Source organism: Lichenostomus cassidix, chromosome 1Aa, assembly GCF_008360975.1.
Source record: "Lichenostomus cassidix isolate B80296 chromosome 1Aa, HeHo_3.0, whole genome shotgun sequence".
Lineage (NCBI taxonomy): Eukaryota > Metazoa > Chordata > Aves > Passeriformes > Meliphagidae > Lichenostomus > Lichenostomus cassidix.
Genome location: NC_139480.1, coordinates 5,373,742 through 5,395,835, shown reverse-complemented (window position 1 = coordinate 5,395,835; position 22,094 = coordinate 5,373,742). Strand labels below are relative to the sequence as shown.

General features: G+C 40.5%; 1 protein-coding gene across 2 annotated transcripts in view; it reads right to left on the bottom strand.

The window, feature by feature from the left end:
* CELF2 (CUGBP Elav-like family member 2) overlaps window positions 1–22,094 on the bottom strand; it is a 543,197-nt gene that overhangs the window by 323,995 nt on the left and 197,108 nt on the right. The window lies entirely within an intron of this gene.

Sequence of the window (22,094 nt, the reverse complement as noted above, 5' to 3'; positions counted from 1 at the left end):
CTCTCACACGTAACAACCTTGAGTCAACACCAAATCCACACCCCACAGCAACACCAAGGCCATGAGGCTTCTAAACCCCTTGTATTTTAAATGGGGAGGACTAGAAATCAGAATCGCTTTTATAGGCTCCAGAGACATCTCTCCATATTCACAACAGTGACAGTTACATTATCATCTGTCAGCTTTTGAAGTTCTCCCCTCATACTCTGATGTTGTCTACATGCACAAGATTTTGCCCATCTTTTTTAATAAAAAAAGGAAAAAAATGCAACTCCCCCCCACAAAAAAAAAAATCCCAGAACTCAGCAAGTTGAATGATGTTTTTGCTTTTTCCCTTCCTCTGCTGAGGTTTACCTCCATACTTCCACATCTTTTCCTGACAGAAGTCTCAGTGGCCCTTCCTTGTTTTACTTCCAAAAATGTACCTTTTTAATTTCTTCTATTTTTAGATCTCTTCTAGTCTGGTTTACTCCCAGTACTCAGTTCACAGTCACCTCTTCTCGCTTTTCACTCGCCTTTTACATCGTGTTCCTCTTCCCCAGCTTGCTTTATTCTGGCAATTCTGATCTGTCTTCATACACTTGCCTCCAGAAATACAGTTTCCTATTTCACCTCATATATCAATCAATAAAATTCAAACACAAGTATTTTATCCATTTCACAAAACTTTTTTAGCACATCAGGGCTGTTTCATAAAGCCCAATTTCCCCTCAAACCATGTCAGCAGTGAACCTGGAATATACATAACAACCTAGTGCACAAAGAACCAGTATATTGCAATATTCAGCTGTAGCAAATTGGCACTTCAATTACTTCTTACTATTCTCATATTCATGCCACAGACTGCTCAGATAGAAGTTGTTTTGACATAGACTGCACCCTCCCTCCTATTCAGCTAGTGACAAACACACAATGTCCCAGAAAATAAGACCAAGCATGAAGTTGGTACATAAGGAACAGTCAGTAATTTTATGTATGACTCTCTGATAAGGACTCAGCACAGGTATTGGCTATGCTGTTAATGGTTTTAATCTTTCAGTGCTGTTTATCTGAAAGGTATCCACATCACTGACACAGAGTGGAGAAAAAAGATTAAACTAGCAAGTATAACAGAGCTTGATCCTTTGAAAAATAATTTTCAGACGAAAAAAGAAAAACATTGGAAAAAGATCGATTTTCAAAGTGAGCCATGGAAATCATAAATTCCTGTACTCTGTTTTAAAGTGTTTTTTACACCAACAAAAGCCCAGATCTGTCTTGTTGAGCTGTATAAAGCAAGCCAGCTCATGTGAATTGTAGCTTTTTAAGCTATCACTAAATAGGCTCTACTTGTTAGGTTTCTAATCACAGGCTTTCCACTGTTTCCTCTGGTTATTATGTGAGATGAATTCACAGGGATCTCAAAGAACAGTTGGAGCACTACAGATATAGTATGTGTGCTCTCTGAAATTTCATTCTGTATAGATTAACACCTCCAAACAGGCACCATCCCACACAATGGCAGCCAGAAGTAGAGAACAACAAAAAAAGCCATGGATTTCTGACTGAAATATTTCCTTGGCTTAGGTTTGTTTTTCGGGTTGAGTTTACATACATGAAGAATAATTACCTTTGGACTTCTTATTTTTTTTTAACAAGCTGTGGATCTTTCTCTTCCCTATTATTTCCCTGAAAGCAAACAAAGATTTTTATCCAATGATTAACAATTGAAGAAATAAACAAAACCAGATCATGCTTTCACTAACCCCCATGTTTTCACTAGGAAAAAAATCACTGAGAACTTCACAAAACTTCTACTCTGCTGGGTAGTTGCAGGAGCTGAGAAATAACTTGTCCAATCACAATATTAGCATTCACAGGAAGCTCCAGAAATTACATATACACACAGAGGGTTATTTAACTGCACGTTCTTTCATTTCCCCTGGATGAAATCGCTGCCACACTACAAAGAGATGTAATTAATTGGCACTGCAAACACACACAGGCAGCTCCAGCCTGTCTGACCTGCTCCTGTGCTCAACCACTTTCAGCACAGAGCATTTAAGTGGGGGCATTTCCTTGCCCTCCCCATCCCCGAAGTCCATCCAGAAATAATAAGTGACTCTGGATTTAGTTTTCCAACTGCAATTTGTGTTCAGTGTAGCACTGCTACAGCTCACACTCATCTTATGTGGTAGAATTGTTGGTGTTGGAAAAGACCATTAAGATTATTAAGTCCAACCATTAACCCAGCGCTGCCAAGCCCGCCACTAATCCATGTCCCTGAGTGCCACATGTCTTTTAAATCCCTCCAGGGATGGTGACTCCACCACTGCCCTGGGCAGCCTGCTCCAGTGCTTGACAACCTTTTCAGTGAAGAAATTTTTCGTAACATTAAAGCTAAACCTCCCCTGGTGAAAGATGAGGCCATTTCCTCTTGTCCTATCACTTGTTAATTGGGAGAAGAGATCAACCCCACCTGGCTGCAGCTCCTGTCAGGGGCTGGTAGAGAGTGAGAAGGTCTCCCCTGAGCCTCTTTTTTTTCCAGGCTGAGGCCTGCCAGCTCCCTCAGCTGCTCCTCATCAGATTTGTGCCTCAGAGCCTTCCCCAGCTCATTTCCCTTTCCTGGACACCCTCCAGCCCCTCAATGTCTTTATTGCAGTGAGAGGCCCAAAACTGAACCCAAGATTTGAGGTGTAGCCTCACCAGTGCTGAGTACAGGGGGATGATCTTACTTTTAAAGACTTAGGCAAAGAAGGCATTAAATACCTCAGTCTTTTCCTCATTCTCCATCTCTGTATTTTCCCCTACATCCAATAAAGGATGGAGATTCCCCTCAACCCTCTTGTCATTGCTGATGTATTTATAGAAACATTTATATTGTCTATTACATCAGTAGCCAGATTGATTTCTAACTGGTTTTGGCCCTTCTGAGTTTCTCCTGTGCAACCTCACAACATCCTTTCAGTCCTGCATTGCCTGTCCCTTCTTCCAAAGGTCACAAACTCTCTTTTTTATCCCTGAGTTCCAGCTAAAACCCTCTGTTCAGCCAGGCCAGTCTTCCCCACTAGCTCATCTTTTGACATATAGAGATATCCTGTTCCTGTGTGTCCTAAGTTACAATATAGATGTATTTAGTATTCTATTACCACCAGCTGTGGGGCATTAGCTGTTGTCTCCTGCTGTGACTCACCCCTGATAACAGACAATGGGCCATCAAGGACCCACCACATGACTCATGGAATTATCTCATCCTATTGTGAGATGCTCCACCCAGGAGGGAGGAGCCAAGCATTCCCACCTGGATATAACCTGGCTTTAGAGCTGCCCAAGCAGCCCTGTCTATTGGGTTCCCAGAGGACAAGAGCTACCACTGGGCCTTCAGGTGGAGACCAGACCTTCACAGGATCGCTGCTTCAACTGAACTACATTTGGACTGCTACCACCACCCTAACAGGGTGCCAGGTTGTATCTGACTTTGTCAGTGTTTTTCCTTGTATTATTGCACTTATTTTTAATTTTGCTATAAAACTATAATCCTGACTTGTGATCTCCCACTAGTTTGTTTTCAAACTAATACACTGTGCCTTTTGGATTTCCTTCCTGAAGAATGTCTAGCCTTCCTGGTCAATTTTACCCTTCAGGATTGCCTCCCAAGGGACTCTCTCAACCAGAATCCTCAACAGGCCAAAGCCTACCCTCCAGAACAGTTTTGCTGGCCAGCCTTCTTTCTCCAAGCATCTAAAACTATCATTTTGTGATCACTGTGCCCAAGATGGCCTCAGACCATCACATCACCCACCAGTCTCTGTTGTTAAACTGCAGGTCCAGAGGGGCACCTATGCTAGCTGACTTCATCCCCAGCTGTGTCATGAAGTTCTTCCACACACTCCAAGAACCTCCTGGCTGCTTCCTTTCTGCAGTGCCTTATTTCTGGTTACACCTGGGTGAGTTGCAGTCCCCCATGAGAACATGGGCTAGTAATTGTGAGACTTTTCCCAGCTGCTTATTAAATGTTCTTCTCTCTCATCATTCTGGCTGGGTGGTCTAGAGCAGAAATGCACCAGGATATTTGCCTTGTTGGCCTCTCCCCTGATTCTACCCATAAACACTCAACTCTGTCATCACCAAGCTCCAGACAATCAAAACACTCCTAACCTACCCCATAATCTCTCGTTGCCTGTCCTTTTTGAGCACTTTATTGCCTTGCATTCCAGTTGTGAGTGTCAGCCCATTGTGTTTCTCTTTTGGCAATTAATTTATAATTTTCCTGCTGCTCCCTGGCTTCCAGCTCCTCCTGTGTGCTGCCCATACTGCAGGCATTGGTGCAGATGCTGCTCCTTTGGGCTGCTGATCCCACCACCTTCATGGAGAGAAGCCCCAGCTCCTTGGTCACCATTCTCAGGCACTTCCATGGTTTCTAACACAGATTTCTGTCCCTTACCTCCACTGAGAAGGCAGAAAAAAGGACCTCACTAACATGCTGTCACTCAAGCATTGGTGTGCAACCCCCTGGCTCATCTCTTGTGAGCCTAGTTTTATCCCTTTCCCTCTTCAAATCTAGCTTAAACTTCCTTTAGCAAGTCTTGCTAACTCCTCTGCAAAGTTCAGTTCCCCTCAATGAGTCTGGTGTAACCCCACTGTTTCCAGCAGGCCTTGTGTAATGTAAGCAGATCCATGATCAAAACCCCCAAATTCTGCCAGAAATGCCAGGCTCAGAGCCAGGTATTGATCTCCTGGCTCTTCCTGTTTCTTCTCTCATCATTCCCTGTGATTGGAAGGATATGGGAGAGCACTACTTATGCTCCTAGTTCCTTACCCAGTTTTTCCAAGGCCCTGAAGTCTCTTTCAACTGCCCATGGACTTCTTGTTATTTTTTTTTTTTAATTGCTGCCAACCTGAAAAATCAATAATGAATAGTAATCATATCCTGGCTTGTACCAGGCAGCGTGGCCCAGCAGGACTAGGGGATTGTTCATCCCCCTGTGCTTGGACTCCACAGGGTTCTCAGACACAGAATTGTGCCACACCTGCTCTGTGATCCTGCTAAACACAAAGGTGGGAGAAAGACAAGGAGTTAGGTGAATGGCAGAACCAAAGGGGCCTCGTTACCCTTTGATTTATGTATCCAAGTTGCCGTCCCATGGAAATTTTTGAATACCTAATAAAAGTTGATATCCTGACTTTACCTCGTAGAGGCTACTTTTTCTCCTCTGCAATGCCTGCTATTTTCATGGAAGTGGCAGAAATTAAATATATCTGAGGCCTCTGAGCCTGTCCAATTTGGTTAAACTGCTTAACTGGCATAAAAAGCCATAGAGACAAGAAATGGAAAAATAGGGGCTGACAGACAATTCAACTATATAATCCCTGCATCTCTAGTGAATGGGAGGGAAAAAAAAAGGAAGGAAAAGAGAAAAAGAAAATGAAAAGAGAAGCATTAAACCAAAACCTGGCTCCCACAATATGTCAGGGATAACCACACACCAGATTTTTCCTGTGGCGAGTTATTTATGTGCAAACCATTCATTGCAGCTTCAGATGATGCAGTGTCTGAAGAAGGGCAATAACATCAACCCAAATATGAGAAGAAGACAAAGCAAAGACAGATTTCAAATACCACAGGAAAACCAAAAACTCTTCCATGACTGACAGCTGACAAGCTTTGGATCAAGCTGGCAATCAGTCACCCTACAATCAATGCTTTGGGCAGACTATGGCAAGTAAATCATCAAATAAAAAAAATTTAAAGCACCTTTACTACATGTTAAGGTGAATTCTGCACATCCAATTCAGCCCAATAATTTTACCTGGGGACTCCTGAGCCCCAAACAATAGTGGCTACCAAAACTCCATGCATGTGCTTAATTTCTCTTTGCTTGTGCTACAAGATTTCACCTCTGATCCAACAAAGCTCTTAAGCACGTGGTTAACTTTAGGCACTTGGCAACTGCAAATGAAGGGGAAAAAAAATGCTTGTGCACTTAAGAGCTCATGATTTGTTAATCTCGCTGCTGCCTCTGGGCCTTTGTGAAGAGAAAAAAAAATCTGAAAGCAAAAAAACCCACCAATTTTAATTCTGAGCTTCTCTATGAATATAAAGTTGGTCGCTTTGAATTCTGTCATAAACCATTACATTTAAGTATATAAAATTGTACACCAGGCGAAGAGGCCTCTTTATTCCCCCTCTTGCTGCTGATGTAAGCAGAGGATCCAGCCTGTGCACAGAGCTTCTGTGTGAAACCTCCCACCAGCAGCAAGACTCCAGCACCATTTTTTGATCACAGTGGATCAGCAGGATGGCTAAAAAGCTTTGCTGATGCTATAGAATAAAAGAAAAAAAGGGGGGGAAAAAAATCCCAGTATTTGAAATCCAGGCCTGATCACAGAAAGCTGCAAGAATTTACCCCAATTTCAAAAGGATTTGGCGAACAGGAGGCTCATGCCTTGGTTCAGCCTCGCACGCCTTGGCTGGGCCAAGAGACACCATCTGCTTCCCAGCAGCACTTGCTGAAAGTCCGTGGGAGTTCTGCCTCCAAAGTGACAACGTGATGTGCCCCATTGTCCTCCACAAAGCGAGCGCCTACACTCTTAATGGATGTCATTTCAGGCAGGCATTTTGGGTAAAACAGAAAAAAAAATTAAAAAATACAGCTAAGGGAATTCAGAGCTGAGGATTTGATCTGCATTCATTACTCATCAGCGTTTGCAGAGACAAAAGATGATCCTGATTAACCTGCAGGAATTTTGACCTCTCCCCACATGAGCCTTGCATTACTGTCTCTTATTTCTGCTTCATCTTAGTGGGTGCTATGCTCTCCAGCATTCACTGGGAGAGGGGAAAGGTCCATTCAGGTACATTAGTAAACACGAGGATTTAAGATGTGCAGCTATATTGTCATGCTCCAAACTTCATAAATAATCTACAAATATTTTACCTGGTTGGAAAATTTCAAGACATGGAAAATTTCCAGACAATATGTTTTATACTTGGATTATTTCCAGGTAAATCTCTCAGAAGGAGAAGGTTAGCCCATACTAACACATATCATACTGATACAAATATATATTCTATTTTTCTAGTAGATCAATCTCTAAGTCAATTTGAACAGTGTAAATTATTTTGGTGGAGTATACATCATTGCAAAACACATTATGGGATTTCCTGTGCACCCAAAGCCAGCCTCAGGACAAAATGCCCTTTATGATCTTGCTTAGACAATTTGAAGTTAAACTCTCTTTTTAGTTTTTCCTTTTTTTTTCTTTTTGCTTATTTGTTTGTGTATTTGTTTTTAAATTTATGCTTTGCCATATTCATTACTGCTTCCCATCAGTGCAGCTGACATTGGTTATTGCATTACATATGCCAGCAGACAGACTCCCATCTCTTATAGACTGCTGCCTACATACTACAAATGTTTATTATTCTCAATGCACCAAGTGCCAGCTAAATCAATAGTTCAAAAGCCTTGTTCAATTCAAATGGACTTTACAAAGTACTGCACTGTAATAAACACACGCAGGCAGAATGTTTCCCCAATTGCTTACATGACACAACTCCTATCGCATAAAGTAATACAACCACCACATTTTTCTGACTATGCAGAGTCCCAGTTAAGTCAAGAATGAAATTATCCTATTAATCACAGATGAATGGAGTGTATTGGCAATGACATATAGTAAATAAAGTGATAAAAGAGAAATACAGTAAAAAAAATCCTCACGGAGATTGCTCCTAATAACATATTGGGTACTGTAGCAATTTGGGCCATTCTCCATTTCACACTCAGCAAAATTTCCCTCACATAAGTGGTTTTATAGGTTCCAGAGAGTTTAAGGAACCATCAAGACAAAAAATGGCTACCAGATTGCAAAGAAAGCAATAAACTTCCTTCTCCTGTGCCTAGATCCCCTCCACATCCCCACTTATGGTCCTGCTTCCCAAACCATGTTGCTGGTTTGCATGAAGTTTTACTGAAACAAGACCAGGACCAAGAGATATTCAGCACCAGGACAGGCACTCTCATGAACAGACTGAAGGAGCCAGGCAAAAGGGTGAGACTTCCAACAGACCTGCAGTTAAATCAGTCTGGCTTATTTATACAGAGATGATGGAAGATCTTAAACTTTTGCCCTATATAGTTTTACATCATTTAGCTCAATCCAGGTCCAAGCCCAGCTGAATGTTTAAAGTAAAATGGACCACAAAGATCCTTAAAACTCAAGGATTTGCTCAAATTTATTCAGGCTTTATTAAAATTCCATGCAAAATAAGAATAATAATTACCACAGGGCAATTCATCCTCTCTTTTTTCCTACTCTATTAGCAGAATTCAGTCAAAACAGAGCAATGAATCCAGCTCTCTTAAAAAATTTGGCAAAAGAGTTATCAGCCAGGGATGGCATTGTAAGTACCAGCCTGCCCACTTTCTATCAATCAGATACTACTGGCAGAGCAATAAAGCAAGAGTGAGATAAGAAGGAAACATCTGTCAAGCAACATCCCAGGGAGGCGAGAAAGAAGGAAAGCAGTCTGGAAAAAGAACAGGATAACAACAAAAAATTACCAGCAAGTAATTTTCCCAGTGTTGTACATTCCTTTTCTCCCTCTCTATGAATAGAAATTGGTCAGATAGCCCCAGTAGTGAGTTTTCTATTTGAGGCAACTTCTGGCTGAAAGGATTTTTTAGTGACAGATCATGTCTGAGGAGCCACACTTTGGCTGGTTTGACAGCTTTCAAGGCAGTTTCCCAGCACTCGAGCCACTTGAAGGAGTCGTGGCACTTCACATTTACAATGTACACGTTAGATAGCAGCAGCCAAGCTGATATGCACAAAACACAGCAGCTCTTCCCCCCAAGGGGAAAAAAATGACCTTAAGGCTTTGGTCACTTCTATGGGCACTTGAAGCACAAGAATGATTACACCCTTTGTACAAAATTATAGGCAGAAAAGGTGATGTCTGGAGGCATCTCTAACAGCTGTATGGAAAAAAAAAAAGTCTTCTTTTCTTGAGGCTGTTTTGAGTAGCCACAGGATGAGCAGGCTGTTGAGTGCCTTGTGGTTATCACAAAACATTTTGGGTGGTAGTGGACGAAGAGCTTGAGTTGTCCAACAATAGATATGTAAAGCTGAGAGATCAAGATATAAATTAAATTTAATTGTGATATATGTGAAAAAAGATAAATGTGACAGACAGCTACAAAAGCTTCCAATATTCTTTGAATTCTCAAGCTGATTTTATTCAAGTTTATTTATTTGCATAAGAAGCTGTTGAGGGCTGAACTTGCCACAGCACAGGAAAGGTGGGTCTGATAAATACAGGGAACTGTGTTTTTTGCCTTTTTTACTTTTTTTAAAAAATAATAGTTCTTGACATATTTTATTTTAAAACTAATAATTCTTAAATAAAGTAAAAAGAAAAAAATGCATTATGTAATTGTCTGCTAAGCTCGGGATAACACTGAATTCATATCCCTTGCACTTTCTGTAAGGTTCTGCCTTATAATATAAATAACATAATATAATCAGAAATAAATACACCCCAAATTAAACAAAATCCTACCCTCTGCATTGCTGAGTTTTCTCCAGATTTGCTTTTGGTTAGGACATACTTAGACTGGAATCTCTTAAGAGTGTCACTCTGTTTGCTTATGCATATAAATAGACTAAATAGGAATGAACCAGAGAGGGTTTTTCCTCCCTTTCAGTTTATAAGGAAACAGTTTGTAAATACTAGAATACAAGGCATTTTAATTTAAAGATGATTAAAAAACAAGGCATGAAGTATACCTAAATTTGAACTGTCAGCTCACCCACACAACGAAACTGAAACCACAAGAGTTTCAGGCTGGGGTTGAATGAGATTTCATGCTTACCCAGGTCAAAGTCGTAAAATTTTTAAATGTATGTTTTGGAAACACAGGAAACGGGATTATCAGCTCCTTCACTTTTATTGCAAGTCCCATGGTAGCACTTAGCAGGATGCATTTTTTTGTGTTTGCTTTACAAGGAAGTTTCTAAGTTTCCCTTTAACAAAGAGAAAAAAAAAAAAAACCCCACAAACCAAATTAGCAACTTAACATCCCTGTATACCTTCAAGCATTTGAAAAACCATCTTCCTAGTTTCTTCTGAGGATCCATAGCATAATGTTTCAATGAGAATCTCCTAACAGGCTTGTTACCTGTGCTGGAATGGATGGAGTGCAGTCCTCATCCAGATAATACCTACTTTCCTCAGCACGTTTTTGGCTTTGCCATCACTTAGGAAGAAGGAGTTATTTCTCTTGGACAATAAGGAAAGACAGCAACTGGTTTTCAGAGTCTCAAGGCTGTAAAACCACTGACCCTGGTTCTGAGTCATGAGGGACCTGGACCCTGGCTCACTGCAGAATGGGTGCTGCTTGCAGGAGTTCAACAACTTCCAGCATCTATTTACTCCTTGTTTAAGAGTCTGGGATTGCAGTAAACCATGAGTGTCCCTTAAGACACTCATTCCTCAGAGTTTACTGGGTTTGGATTGCTCCAGTGTTTTCTACCTCAGGGATTTTCCTGTTTCTAAATGTTTCTCGCAAAAGGCCACAGCTGGGAGTTAAAATATCCATGTAGGGTTCCTCCCTCCCTCACTCCACCTCCTTGCCTCTCCTCTCTTGAGGGGGAAATAAAAACAACATGGCAGCTGAAAAAGTCCTGCATCCATGAGTCCTTCTTTGGCTGCCTTATGGAAAGTGACAGTATTTATTTTCCATTAGGAGGAAGTGCATTGCTGTGCATGGAAGGAATTAATTGCTTTCCTTTGATTACCTAAAGGCTGACCACCTGTGGGTACAATCAGCATTGTTTTCCTCTCTTGATGTAAACAAGAAAGTAATTGAAAGCCTGATGTGCACCCAGCAGTAAAAAAACAAGTAGGAAGGAGAAGGTCTGTGGCAGCATTTTGGCCTGTCTTATTCTCTCCACTTGCTACAGATAAAGGATTTAGCATTTAAAACAAAGGAGAAATTTTCTTACAAATTGGGTTGATCTCAGTTACCAAATGAACATTATGTTCTTGAAACTGTCTGAAGAAGCCCATTGTTCTCAGAGCCCCAGAGTCACGTTCAGCCGTAGGTAGGTTGCAATAAAATACTTCAAATCTCAGCCCAGGCTTTTGCTCACTTGCAGCTCAGGCAATGTGGGATTTGCAGCTACGTGGGACCCTTGCCTGCACCTGATAAAAGATAAGTTCTCAAGCTTTTCAAAAGTTTTTGCACATTTTTACAAAGTAAATTACATGAGGACCCTGAAGAATTGTAAATTTTACAGAGGTTGCTGTGGAGCATTAGCCCTGAAGTTGCGTATAAACTGACACTGAAATATGCTCACAGCAATGAGAGGAGCAAGTCTGAATGGGTGGCAAGGTAAGAAACCCAGCTCTGTTTCCTGTCTGGCTCCAGTCACATATCCTACAGTCCACTCAAGTTAAATGGCAAATCCAAGTGGCTGCTTCATGTCATAATCTAAGAGAATATAAACTATTTTATAAAATACACATTTTGCACAGAGAAGTATTTACTGACAAGTGTTATTTACTCAGTCAAGGACCTTATCATCTCCAGATACAATATCTCAGTACTGCCATCCCATCTACTGGACAATACATTTTCAGTGCAATGAGAGAACTGTGAAAAAATCCTCACATGGAGATTTCCTGGGAGAACTCAATGTGTTTGGATATGCAGATAATGTCCCAGCACAGATTGGGTAACAGCAAAAAACCAAACCACTCTTCTTTTAGTGTCTCATTAGTCAGCCAGATGGATGGGATCTCTCAACATATTCCACTCTGGATGCTTTCCTTGATCCTTTCCTGCATCAGCAGGGGCAGTTTCCAAAACATAGACTACAGGCACATGACTCAAAGTTTTGCAATACAGCAAATTCAGTGAGAAAACATGGAAGATAAATTGTCATTCAAGTGGACAATATTTATTTGTTTTCATTACAGCTCAGAGTAGCCAGGCTAAAAGAGTTCTTTCTGCAGGCAAGTCCTGATACACTGCTTCAGTGTGGACATGGTGGGAAGATGCTTTTTTGCCTTGACAGAAACACACAGAGATGTGAAGGGGAAGGTGGGAAGACCACCTGGATCACAGGAAACATAAACACAAAGTCATAGTCACCATATTCACACAGCCCAGAGGGAAATGGAACTTTTTGCTCCACAAAAGTAACTTTTAGCATGACACTCTCTGCCCAGCACTGGTGAAATTTCAGGCACCAAGTTACCACAAAGTTATGAGACAGAGAGAACCCAGAAGACATCAAGAAGAATGGTCCAAGTCCAAATGCTATGACCTACAGGAAGCAAAGAATGGAAGAGCTGGGGGAGCTGGGATGATCTGGAGAGTAGATGGGCAAGGGGAGCTTCAGCATCTTCAAAAGCTACAAATCTGATTCTCTATCTTTCAAATACAGAAATGACTGCTGCAAAAAGAGGAGAAAAATATGTTCTTTGTGTCCAGAGTGACAGGAATGCAGAATTCACATAACTGGTCATATTTAGTGGCAAAAGTCTGACTTGCCTGTTACCAGTGTCATAGGTGAGCATAAAGGTTAGATCCCACTGAACACTGACTTTCCCCATGGTCTATGTACCCTGGAGCTTTATTTCACATGCATGAATTCAAATCCCACAGTCCAAGGACAGGCTGCTTTCCTATAAAAGAGGACTAGCAGCATCAGAAGAGGATAGTGTTTAGGTTCTGCAGCTTAGCAGATGTAGGGAGGCATCTACGATGCAGGCAGACTGCAAGGGGAAGGGAAGAAGTAATTAATCAACTGCAGCTCAAAGATTTTCATGTTATATATAGGACAAGATTCAGAAGGAGGTGAAAAGTTACATGACAGCAGGGGCATTTTTGTTACTTTGGAAAGCTAAGATACATGGGAGCTGAATATCTACAAAGCTGAAAAAAACCCCTCTCTGCAAATTTTATAGAACAAAATATAGATTTAGAGGAGTAGTAAGAAGAATGCACAGTACCCAAATGATGAAAGAGATCTTAACATGCTGCCACATACACAAGACAAAAAAATCACAGGTCAACAGTAAATAAGTTTTTATTCTACCACAATTATTAAGGTGGTGTCTGGATATCAATTTGTAACACAGATTAATATAGATTCTGATCTGAAAATCTTTTCATGCTGAAGTAGTAAGCATGGGCAAGACAGCTGTGTTATTGCTCATGCAATGGCAAGTACATACATCATATTTCACCTAGCGTGATTGTTCACTCTTCTGTCCAATACTGCTCTCCTGCCAACACTGAATTTTTGCCAGTTATTTTTCCTCAGCTGATTTATTCACCCCAAAGCCAGATCTTTTAGCTAAAACAAAATCAAAGTGAAATCATCTGCTTCTATTTCAACAGCTGTACATTCCAGTTTTGCAGGGAAGGAGAAGGGAAAAAAATATCCTTCTGTTATCTACTAAAGGCAAGACACCTTAGAGATAAGAAGCACCTTCAACAAGCATGGGTAAGTCCCTTATACTTTCTGGAAAACAATCTAGTGACAGGTCAGTGAATCAATGTTTTCCTCGCTGAGGTCAATACTGAGCAGTGTAGGATTTGTATAAGCAATCAGGTAGTTGATTAGACGCTGTGGTGATCACTAATGCTTAAGCTATTTACCTTTGAGTGACTGCTCTGGGAATGTTGCAAATGCTCCCTTGTTGGAGAGAATCACAGGGTGAACTTTTTATAAAATGCCCTTCTGACACCCTATGCTTCGAGCTTTGACTAAAAATGTTTTATGTATTTTATGTTCAAAATACCAAGATGAAACAGGTTTTAATTCCTTTCTGAACTAGGAATTCAGAGAGAGGTCATAATAGATTTATGTGATTATGAAAAGAAATGGGCAAACTCTGAAGCAAAAGCTGTATTACAGGTTTACCACACTTACATCCCTATAAAGTAGCAAGATTTTTGGCACCCCAGTTCAACAAGCAGAGCTATTGCTTAGGTGCAAGCAGCACCCTCTGAAACAGGTCTGTGTTGCAGCTGCATTCAAAAAAATGGACAAATTGAGGCACAGGAAATTAAATTATTCTGCACAGATCACAGACACTGTTTGTGACATTTGACATGGAAACCTGACCCCAAGAGCCAGCCTAGGAACACGAGCCAAGAACTTAAGAAGGGTTTGGTAAGGCTCTCAGCATGCAGGCACTCACACACAGGGACCTCTTCACCTCTGGAGGAGAATTACGGTTTTAGGTAATGCCTGTGTCCAATTTCTGCTGAAGTCAGTTACACACAAATAAATGACCCCTTTAGTTCCACACAGAGGCTGGAACGAGTTTAAAATAAAATATAAAAAAAAAAGAAGAAAAAAAAGCGTGTTGATGGAAGGAAGAAGAGGAGACAAAGGCCATCTCGCAGCACAAGGAAACAGAACAATTAAGTTTTACAAGCTCCCTTTTCCCCTGCACCCCCCATGATTAATGACTGTGCTTTACTTGCCTTAAGGAGTGGGCCCAAGGCTTGTGTATCAGTTTTTACAATCTGTTTTTAATGTGGAAAGATAATAACTGTGCAAAATGGAGCAGGCTGTATAAAAATTCTCTCTGCAAATGTGATTACACATAAAACCCATAAAAATTGTACAAAGCGATAGATGAACCAAAACTGAACAGCTGTAGTTTTTCATTATTTTGGAACTGAGCAGAAAGAGTGTATGTATAGAGAATGACTTCAATTTTTTTAATCTTCTGGACTTAATTGAATTATACATCTGCTGGGAATTTAAAATTTCAGGAGGAATATCACATTTCTGCTAAATTGAATTCTATATTGCTGAAATGAAGAACCGTCTGTGAAATATTAGCAATAAGGTTGATATATTTCAATAAACCCCTAGCAGTATAGTTCAAAATAATGTGGCACAGTTATACAGAGATACACATATATAAAACTTATTACAACTAAGATCACTGGTAACCTCAAGACATTTTTAGCCCAGAGGACAAATTAAATAAAGTGTCATGGCTTTTATGTTTATTTTAGGCATTAGACAAATAAATTAATGACTTAACCACTTCGTGGCTGATACAGAACCATTTCTTGCATGGCTCTGCTCTACTTTGTAAAATCCTTTTACCTCAGAAGAAGAAAAACAAAGCCAACCTAAACTCAAAACCCAAACCATTAAGTGCTCCTGTTCTAATGCAGCTGGAGAATTCAATATTGTCTAGGGGAAAAAAACAGAAAGAAAATGTGCTTGGACAGTTCTCAACCAGTTCAGCACACAGATGACAATGAAAGGATGGACTTCACAGACAACACACAATTTTGGATGTGGCATTAAACACTACCACAAAAGCATTCTTTGAAAGATATATTAAGCTATTTTATAGTATGAAGAAGTCATCGTAAAACTGTTTAGTTTTATTTAAGAGAGAAATAGCATGGAGGAAAATGGAGAAGAGAGGTGATAACCACAGTGAGAGGTTAACCATGTACTTCAGGTGACAGAAATAACCTCCTGGATTCCCTTGAATGCTGCAGCTGCTGCTGAAACAGGCTCTGGCCCTTGTGGCTCTCTATCACAGCCAGCACCTTTAGTACTGCAAAGGCAAATGTTTTGCACACAGTCTTGATAAACCAGAACAATCCGAGCTGTAGTGGAGTTGCTTAAAATCCTGATGCTGACCAGCTCAGTCCTGTGAGAACGTTGGGTTGGAGCATTCCCTCCCTCCTGTGATTTCAAAGCAAACCCTCTGAGGTGTTGTAGGCTCCAGGGGGAACATCACCAGCATGGGAACATCTGTGGCTGGGGTCAAAATGCTGCATTTTGGGGCAATTCAGTACATGGCCTGATTGAGCAGGTGCAGTCAGACCTGATCTTATGGATCCCAGGTGAATAAATTCCTTTCCCACCCTGCATGCTGCTGCCTACAAACCCCATGTAGGGTTAAAACAAAGAAAACCACCCCTCAAATGCTGGATTATCTGCAGTGCGTCAATATGGCTGCTACAAACAGCCCAAATTGTAACACATTGTATTAAACACCTTGGCCCAAACCCAGTTCTCTTATCATATAGTGTTTAAATAGAAGGTGTCACTAAAAGAGTTGTATTTCCTAGCTGAAGAAAAAGCAAACGAGTGATGTAAGACATTGCCAACACTATTGTTAGACATGCCAATTTTTTTTTGGAATGGGTCAAGAAAACTTGCTGAATTCTCCCTGAAGACACACATACACCAAAAAAAAAAAAAAAATAGAAATTGCTATTGCAACAGAACAACTTAATTAATAAACATTGATTGTGCTCATTGACTGCTGCAAATTGTATTAAATATTAACAACAACATTTTGTATATTTTATATTGCTCATGAAAGTTTTATGCCTTTACCCTACAGCAGCCATAGATTTTACATAAGCTTGCAATGCAAGTGACAAACTATTAAGTAGTGCAGGGCACTTCTATAAATATTAGCTGCAGATTTTATTATAAAGAGATATAATGCCTTTTCTTACATCTGTCTGTACTGTGAGGGTGGGGATGCCCTGGCACAGGTTGCCCAGAGAAGCTGTGGCTGCCCCAGAGTGGAAGGTGCTCCCATGGGAGGGTGGTTGGAACTAGAGGGCCTTTAAGGTCCTTTCCAACCCAGACTATTCCATAATTGTGTGATAAGAAAGTTATTATGAAAACCAACAGACTTCAAGCCTGGAATTGCTGCCTTGGAACTTGATAGCAACGCCTGAAAGTCCCAGGCTGTGCAGTGGTGGAGTCACTGGGCACTGACATTGGGCACATCATCTCTGTGATGCCAGCTCTGGCTTCACTTTGTCTTGTCTGGGACTATTGTCTTTATTGATCAGGAAGTAAAATTCGGAATGTTTTTCCATTTATCTCTGGAAAAACACATGTGATGGCTACAATCTGGGGACAGTGGCCACACTGTCCCTGTGCAGCAAGGCACCACTGTCCTTGGATGGAAGGCAAGCACCAAGGGGACAGATGGGCTGTTCAAAGAATATGGACAAAAGGACATCTTCACTGACCTTCAAAGAGAGGAAATTTCTAAGAAAATATCATCGTTTTTCACAGTGTCTCAGCACCTCTATGCCTTTCATTAAAAATCACTTACAGCACTCCTGGAACAGCCCAGCTTAAAGCATCCATCCCTGCAGAGGACAGGAGCAGCTGTTGAACAGCACACAGCCATGCCACGCAGAAAGAGTTTACCACAGCAACAAAAATACTGTATCTAATCCAAACTGTGAGGGAACTGAGATAGGGAAACCATTATCCTTTCTGGAGCACTGCCAGGACACGGCCAGCGTGTGTGAGTGTGTTAGACACCCACCATCTTACCAAAATAAAGAGGAATTCTGTTGATTATGTGTGACCAGGCCTTAAAGCATTCATATCTTGGAGAATGATAGCTGAATGGAGTGTTTTTTTTCTATTATCTTGGCCTTTTTTTTTAATGGCACCAATTGGAAAAGTTGTGCTGCTAACATGTTTTTTTTCCAAAAGGATAATGTTAATGGGGATAATGATAATGTTAGTGGCATCCAGGTTTTATTAATTAGTCTGGAAAAGTAATTTAGATGATGGGACATCTGCAGATGACAATACCTCATTTCATTCTTTTTTCATAAATGGAAGGTTTTTCTCCTCTCTTCCCTCCAATATATCTCACCCTTAAATTATTTTTCTCTTTGTCTGTCTTTTTATATTTTTATAAAAATAAAATAGAGACCAAAGAATTAAAACCACACCAACCTGAGGTGGAAATTATATCAGTTAAAGCTTTTTGTAATGAGTACAGATCAGAGTCTAAAGCATTTTCTTTTTCTTTAAGCAATATAAAAACTTTGAAAATCATACATGAAAGATTTTGAAAGGCTCAGGTAACTAGTCAAAGGATGTCACTGACTTTGGATTTAGCTTTAAGCAAAATACAAGTTAGTCTCTTTTTTGAGGCACACTCCTGTTCATGGCACTAATTCTACAAAAAGCATTTTTAAGGTGACCTCCTCAATAGAGATGGGACAAACCCACACCTTGGTGATGGGGGATTTTTTTAGTGTGTAGTTTGATTTTTTAATTTCCTGTGGTTCATTTCACCAATTGAACATTCCATTAGGGAGCATTTCAGCCCTGTTGTCTACTACTGTCCAAATTTAGGCAGAGACAATTACACATCACTTTTATAATTAGTTTATATAATTACTGAGGAGCATAGAGACAAAAAAGTATCATACCATGCAAAAAAACCCCAAACAATAAACCACCAAATAACCCCAGAAAGTCAAACTCTGTGTCCATTTCTGCTACAATGTGATTAATTCTGTCTTTTACCTACTTCCACAAAAATATTGGAAAATATATTACTCCCTACTGCTTGAGAACTGAAGGGGAAGTGTTTCATATAAGCACATGTAGCAGACCAGAGGGCATGCTCATTCCTGCCAGAGAATTTGACAGGTTCAGTAAACTATTTATGTACCTGTACACAACACCTCCAGACACAGACAGTGAACCGAGTGGATTCAACCATCTTTACTACTGGCCTGTAAGTAAATTAAATCTGCATCTTGACCATGTTGCCTGGAAGAGGTTATTCAATTATTTACAGGGCAATAACAGGTAACTGCACTTTACAGCAGTTTGTAGACAGCTACTGTACAGTTTTGAACTAAGAAAATATGGACTGTGGCAGCCAGGATACATTAAAAAAGAGTAAAAAAAAAAATCCTGCAAACCCAGAAGTATTTCTCACTGTGTTTTTCTCCAAGGCTCCTCAAGTCCTTGTGTCACAGCTATCCTTGTCATATAGTCAGCAGAAAATGTAGCATCTGAAAACAGGATATTGCTGGAATACCATCTGATCTCAGAATTGGAAGGTCTCCCTCTTTTATCCTTAAAGTTCATTTTCAAGGGCTCAGGTTACCTCTGTCTCCCCTTCGCCTAACACTGGTCTCCTTTTTAAGCTTCTGAGTGCGTTCTCAGTTTTAAGTGTCAAGAAGAATTGGAATATGAGTAGCAGGGAACTGAAATCCTGACCAGGTCAGGAATTTAAGAGTCTAAAAGAATTTGGCAGGAATGTCACTTTAAATAGGCTTTTAGCCACCTAGGCAAGTTTCCTTGGATGCTCTTGCTTTCTGAAGTTGCCATCTTCCTTAGGGAAGAGTAGAAAAAACCCATAGTTATTTCCTTGTGTCTTCCACACTCTGCCACACCTGCTTTGCTCCAGACAAATATTTACTTTCGGATAAAAGATACTTTGGGACACTTTTTGCATGAGAAATTTCAAGTCAAGCTGCGCTGTGGCATTGCTTGGGCAGGTAGGTGTTCACATGTCCAAATGCAAAGCCACATGCCCCACAGCAGCCAGCTGGAAGAGGCCACCCAGGGATTTACAGAGTTCTTGGAGAATTAACACGCTGGTACAGGATGCAAGAATTATCAGGGCGATGGAAACTGCAAGTGCCCAAAGCCACAGGAGGAGCCGAAGGTCCCCCTGGCTTTCTGCCCAGGATTTAGGGCAGGGAGTGGGATCAGATTAAACACAGCTCTGGCTGACAAGCTGGGGCTCCTTTTACTAACTGAGGGTTGCTGTTGAATGGCAAGTTTTAAACAAACTAGGGTTTTGGATTTGGATTCTGGTAATTAGATGTATCCCTTGCTCTATGAGACCACAACTCTGCACTCCCCAGCTCAGAGTTTACCCATGCTTGGCTTGCCCCAGCTCACTCCAGAGTGAGCCATTTATGGGCTTTGGCTTTCTTACCTTCAATTCTGCAGCTTTATATTCCCAAAAGTGTTGCTGGCTGGCATGAACAGTGGCTCTGATTCTGATCACAGCAGAATCCCAACCCTGCATGTCAAGTCACCTGCCATCTCTGTATGATGTGTTTAATTAAGGGGCATTGTGTGAAAGTAGGAGCTGGGGAAAAAAAAGTTGAATTTGCCCTAATTGCACATCAAAATAAAAAATTATGCTTATTGAGAGAAATCAATGTAAAAGCCCTTTCTCTGAAGAGTGAACATAGGGCTAAATCCTTGGGCTCATTTATTTCAATCAGGAAGAGAAATGATTGTTAAACAAAGTTCCCAAAGTTCAATTTTTTTCACTTCCAGATAATAACATTTTCCCGTTGCTAGTTGAAGTGATGCAGAGGGTTTGTGCTTTTCCATGTTACATTTCTTGGAGAGTTTATTTGGTTTTCAGAGAAAATTTTTACTGGCAAGAAACTATTAGTTTACTGTTTGAGAAATTTTTTCAGCAGTTTCCACAGTGGGATAGCTCCTCTACTCTGGCTGACCACAGAGGAAGCATCACCTTTTTTGCAACACATGTTTACATACCTAAATTCTCATGTGATTGGCTTTTTTAGGTATATTGGTGACATAGAAGGAGTTTGGCTTTTTTTTCAGGATTTGAAGAAGTATTTGAAAGACTGTAAGTAGTACACATTTCCCTTTCCTGTAGGAATTATGCACCATCCCCTTAGATCATATAAACCTTCCCCTCCCATCAGTAGGAAAAGCTCCCACTGTGACCAATGGATTGCCACTTTGCCCAACTACAGCTGTTCCAGTTTGTAGCAAAACTCCTTGGTTTAACACTCCTTGCCCTTTTCAGAGCAAGTCAGAGAGTTATAAATCCAAATTTTGCAGCTCTGGAAAAGGAAAATGGAAGAAGTTCTATGTGATATGCTGTGCACCTTAATCACAGAGGCAAAGATAAAAGATGTGGTGAAGGCTTCAGTGTAAAACAGACACTTCTGCCCTTTTGCCTTTTCCAAAAGTTAAAGTATCTAAAGCCCTTGAAGGGTTTTATTTGGAAAAAAATAGAAAAATAATGCCACAGTTAGTGAAATCATTAACTAAATGCAGGTATCATCAGAGTTTTTCAGGTAGATAAGCAGAACTATTTAAGAAACACTCTACACTGATAAAAATTTTGTATTAGGTAATAAGATATTCCTACCTCTCAGGCAAGCCCCTCTATACTGAGACACATCTCAATTCTCAATTTAGAGTATTTGGATATGATACTGGAAATAAATGCTGAAAACACAGTAATGGATTGAGCGTGGAAGATAAAAGACTATGAACAGCCATGAGAATTGAACTTTCTTTGCAATAAGATTGTTTTATCTGCCTGGATTCACAGGACTTGGTTAAGAGCTGGGTGGGCTTACAGGTGTTAAACTAGCCATTGGCAGGCTATCATGGCTTCTCCAAATGCAGAGGAAATATTTTTCTACTTCACAGCAGGAGCTGCATGCATGAAAAATCTCAGGCAAATTGGATTTATCTGACTTTACTTTTCTTCTTCAGTGAAGATGTGGAAAGATGATGATTAAGCAAGCAGTTTCCTGCTATATTTTCATTCCAAATTGTTTCCACAGGCTCAAGTCTCAAATGACATGTGCCTTTTTTGGCTTGTCTAATGTTGGAGTAAGTAGATCTGTGCATCCCTCTCCACTCCCTGAAAGACTAAAATTAGGTTTCAGGGCTTGAGATTGCCTGGATGACTTCGATTCCACTTCAGCTTCTCTTTTGCATAGGTAACTGCAATAATGTTCTTTTCTAGGAGACACTTGCTGCTTGGAGTTTCTAAAGTTCATCACAGGACTGAAAGCAAACCTTTACATTGAGTCCAGGACAGAGCAGTCCAGAGAAAAAGAATAAAACAACACTTGTCTTCAGATTGCCTGGGACTGACTGCTGCAAGTCCATTTTAGAGAGAGGACAAAAAAGAAGCAGTCTCTCAAATTGCAACACATTTTAAACTATTTGCCCTTTAGCCTGTTGGTGGATGCTGGATGTTATAAATGCAGCCACACAGGACAGCCCTGATAAACACAGGCTACAAGCCTGCTGATGTCTGTTTCTGCAAGCCACTGAAATAGCTCTGACTTTGCTTTTTTAAAGTATTTGCATTAATGAAAGCAGATCTAAAAAGTAAAAAAAAACCAAAACCAAAAAACCACACAACCAAAAACCCAAACCCAAACAAAACAACAAACCCCCCCCCAAAAACTCACTCCCCCACAATCCCAATCCAACTGGGAATTTAATTTTCCTCTCTTAAATATAAA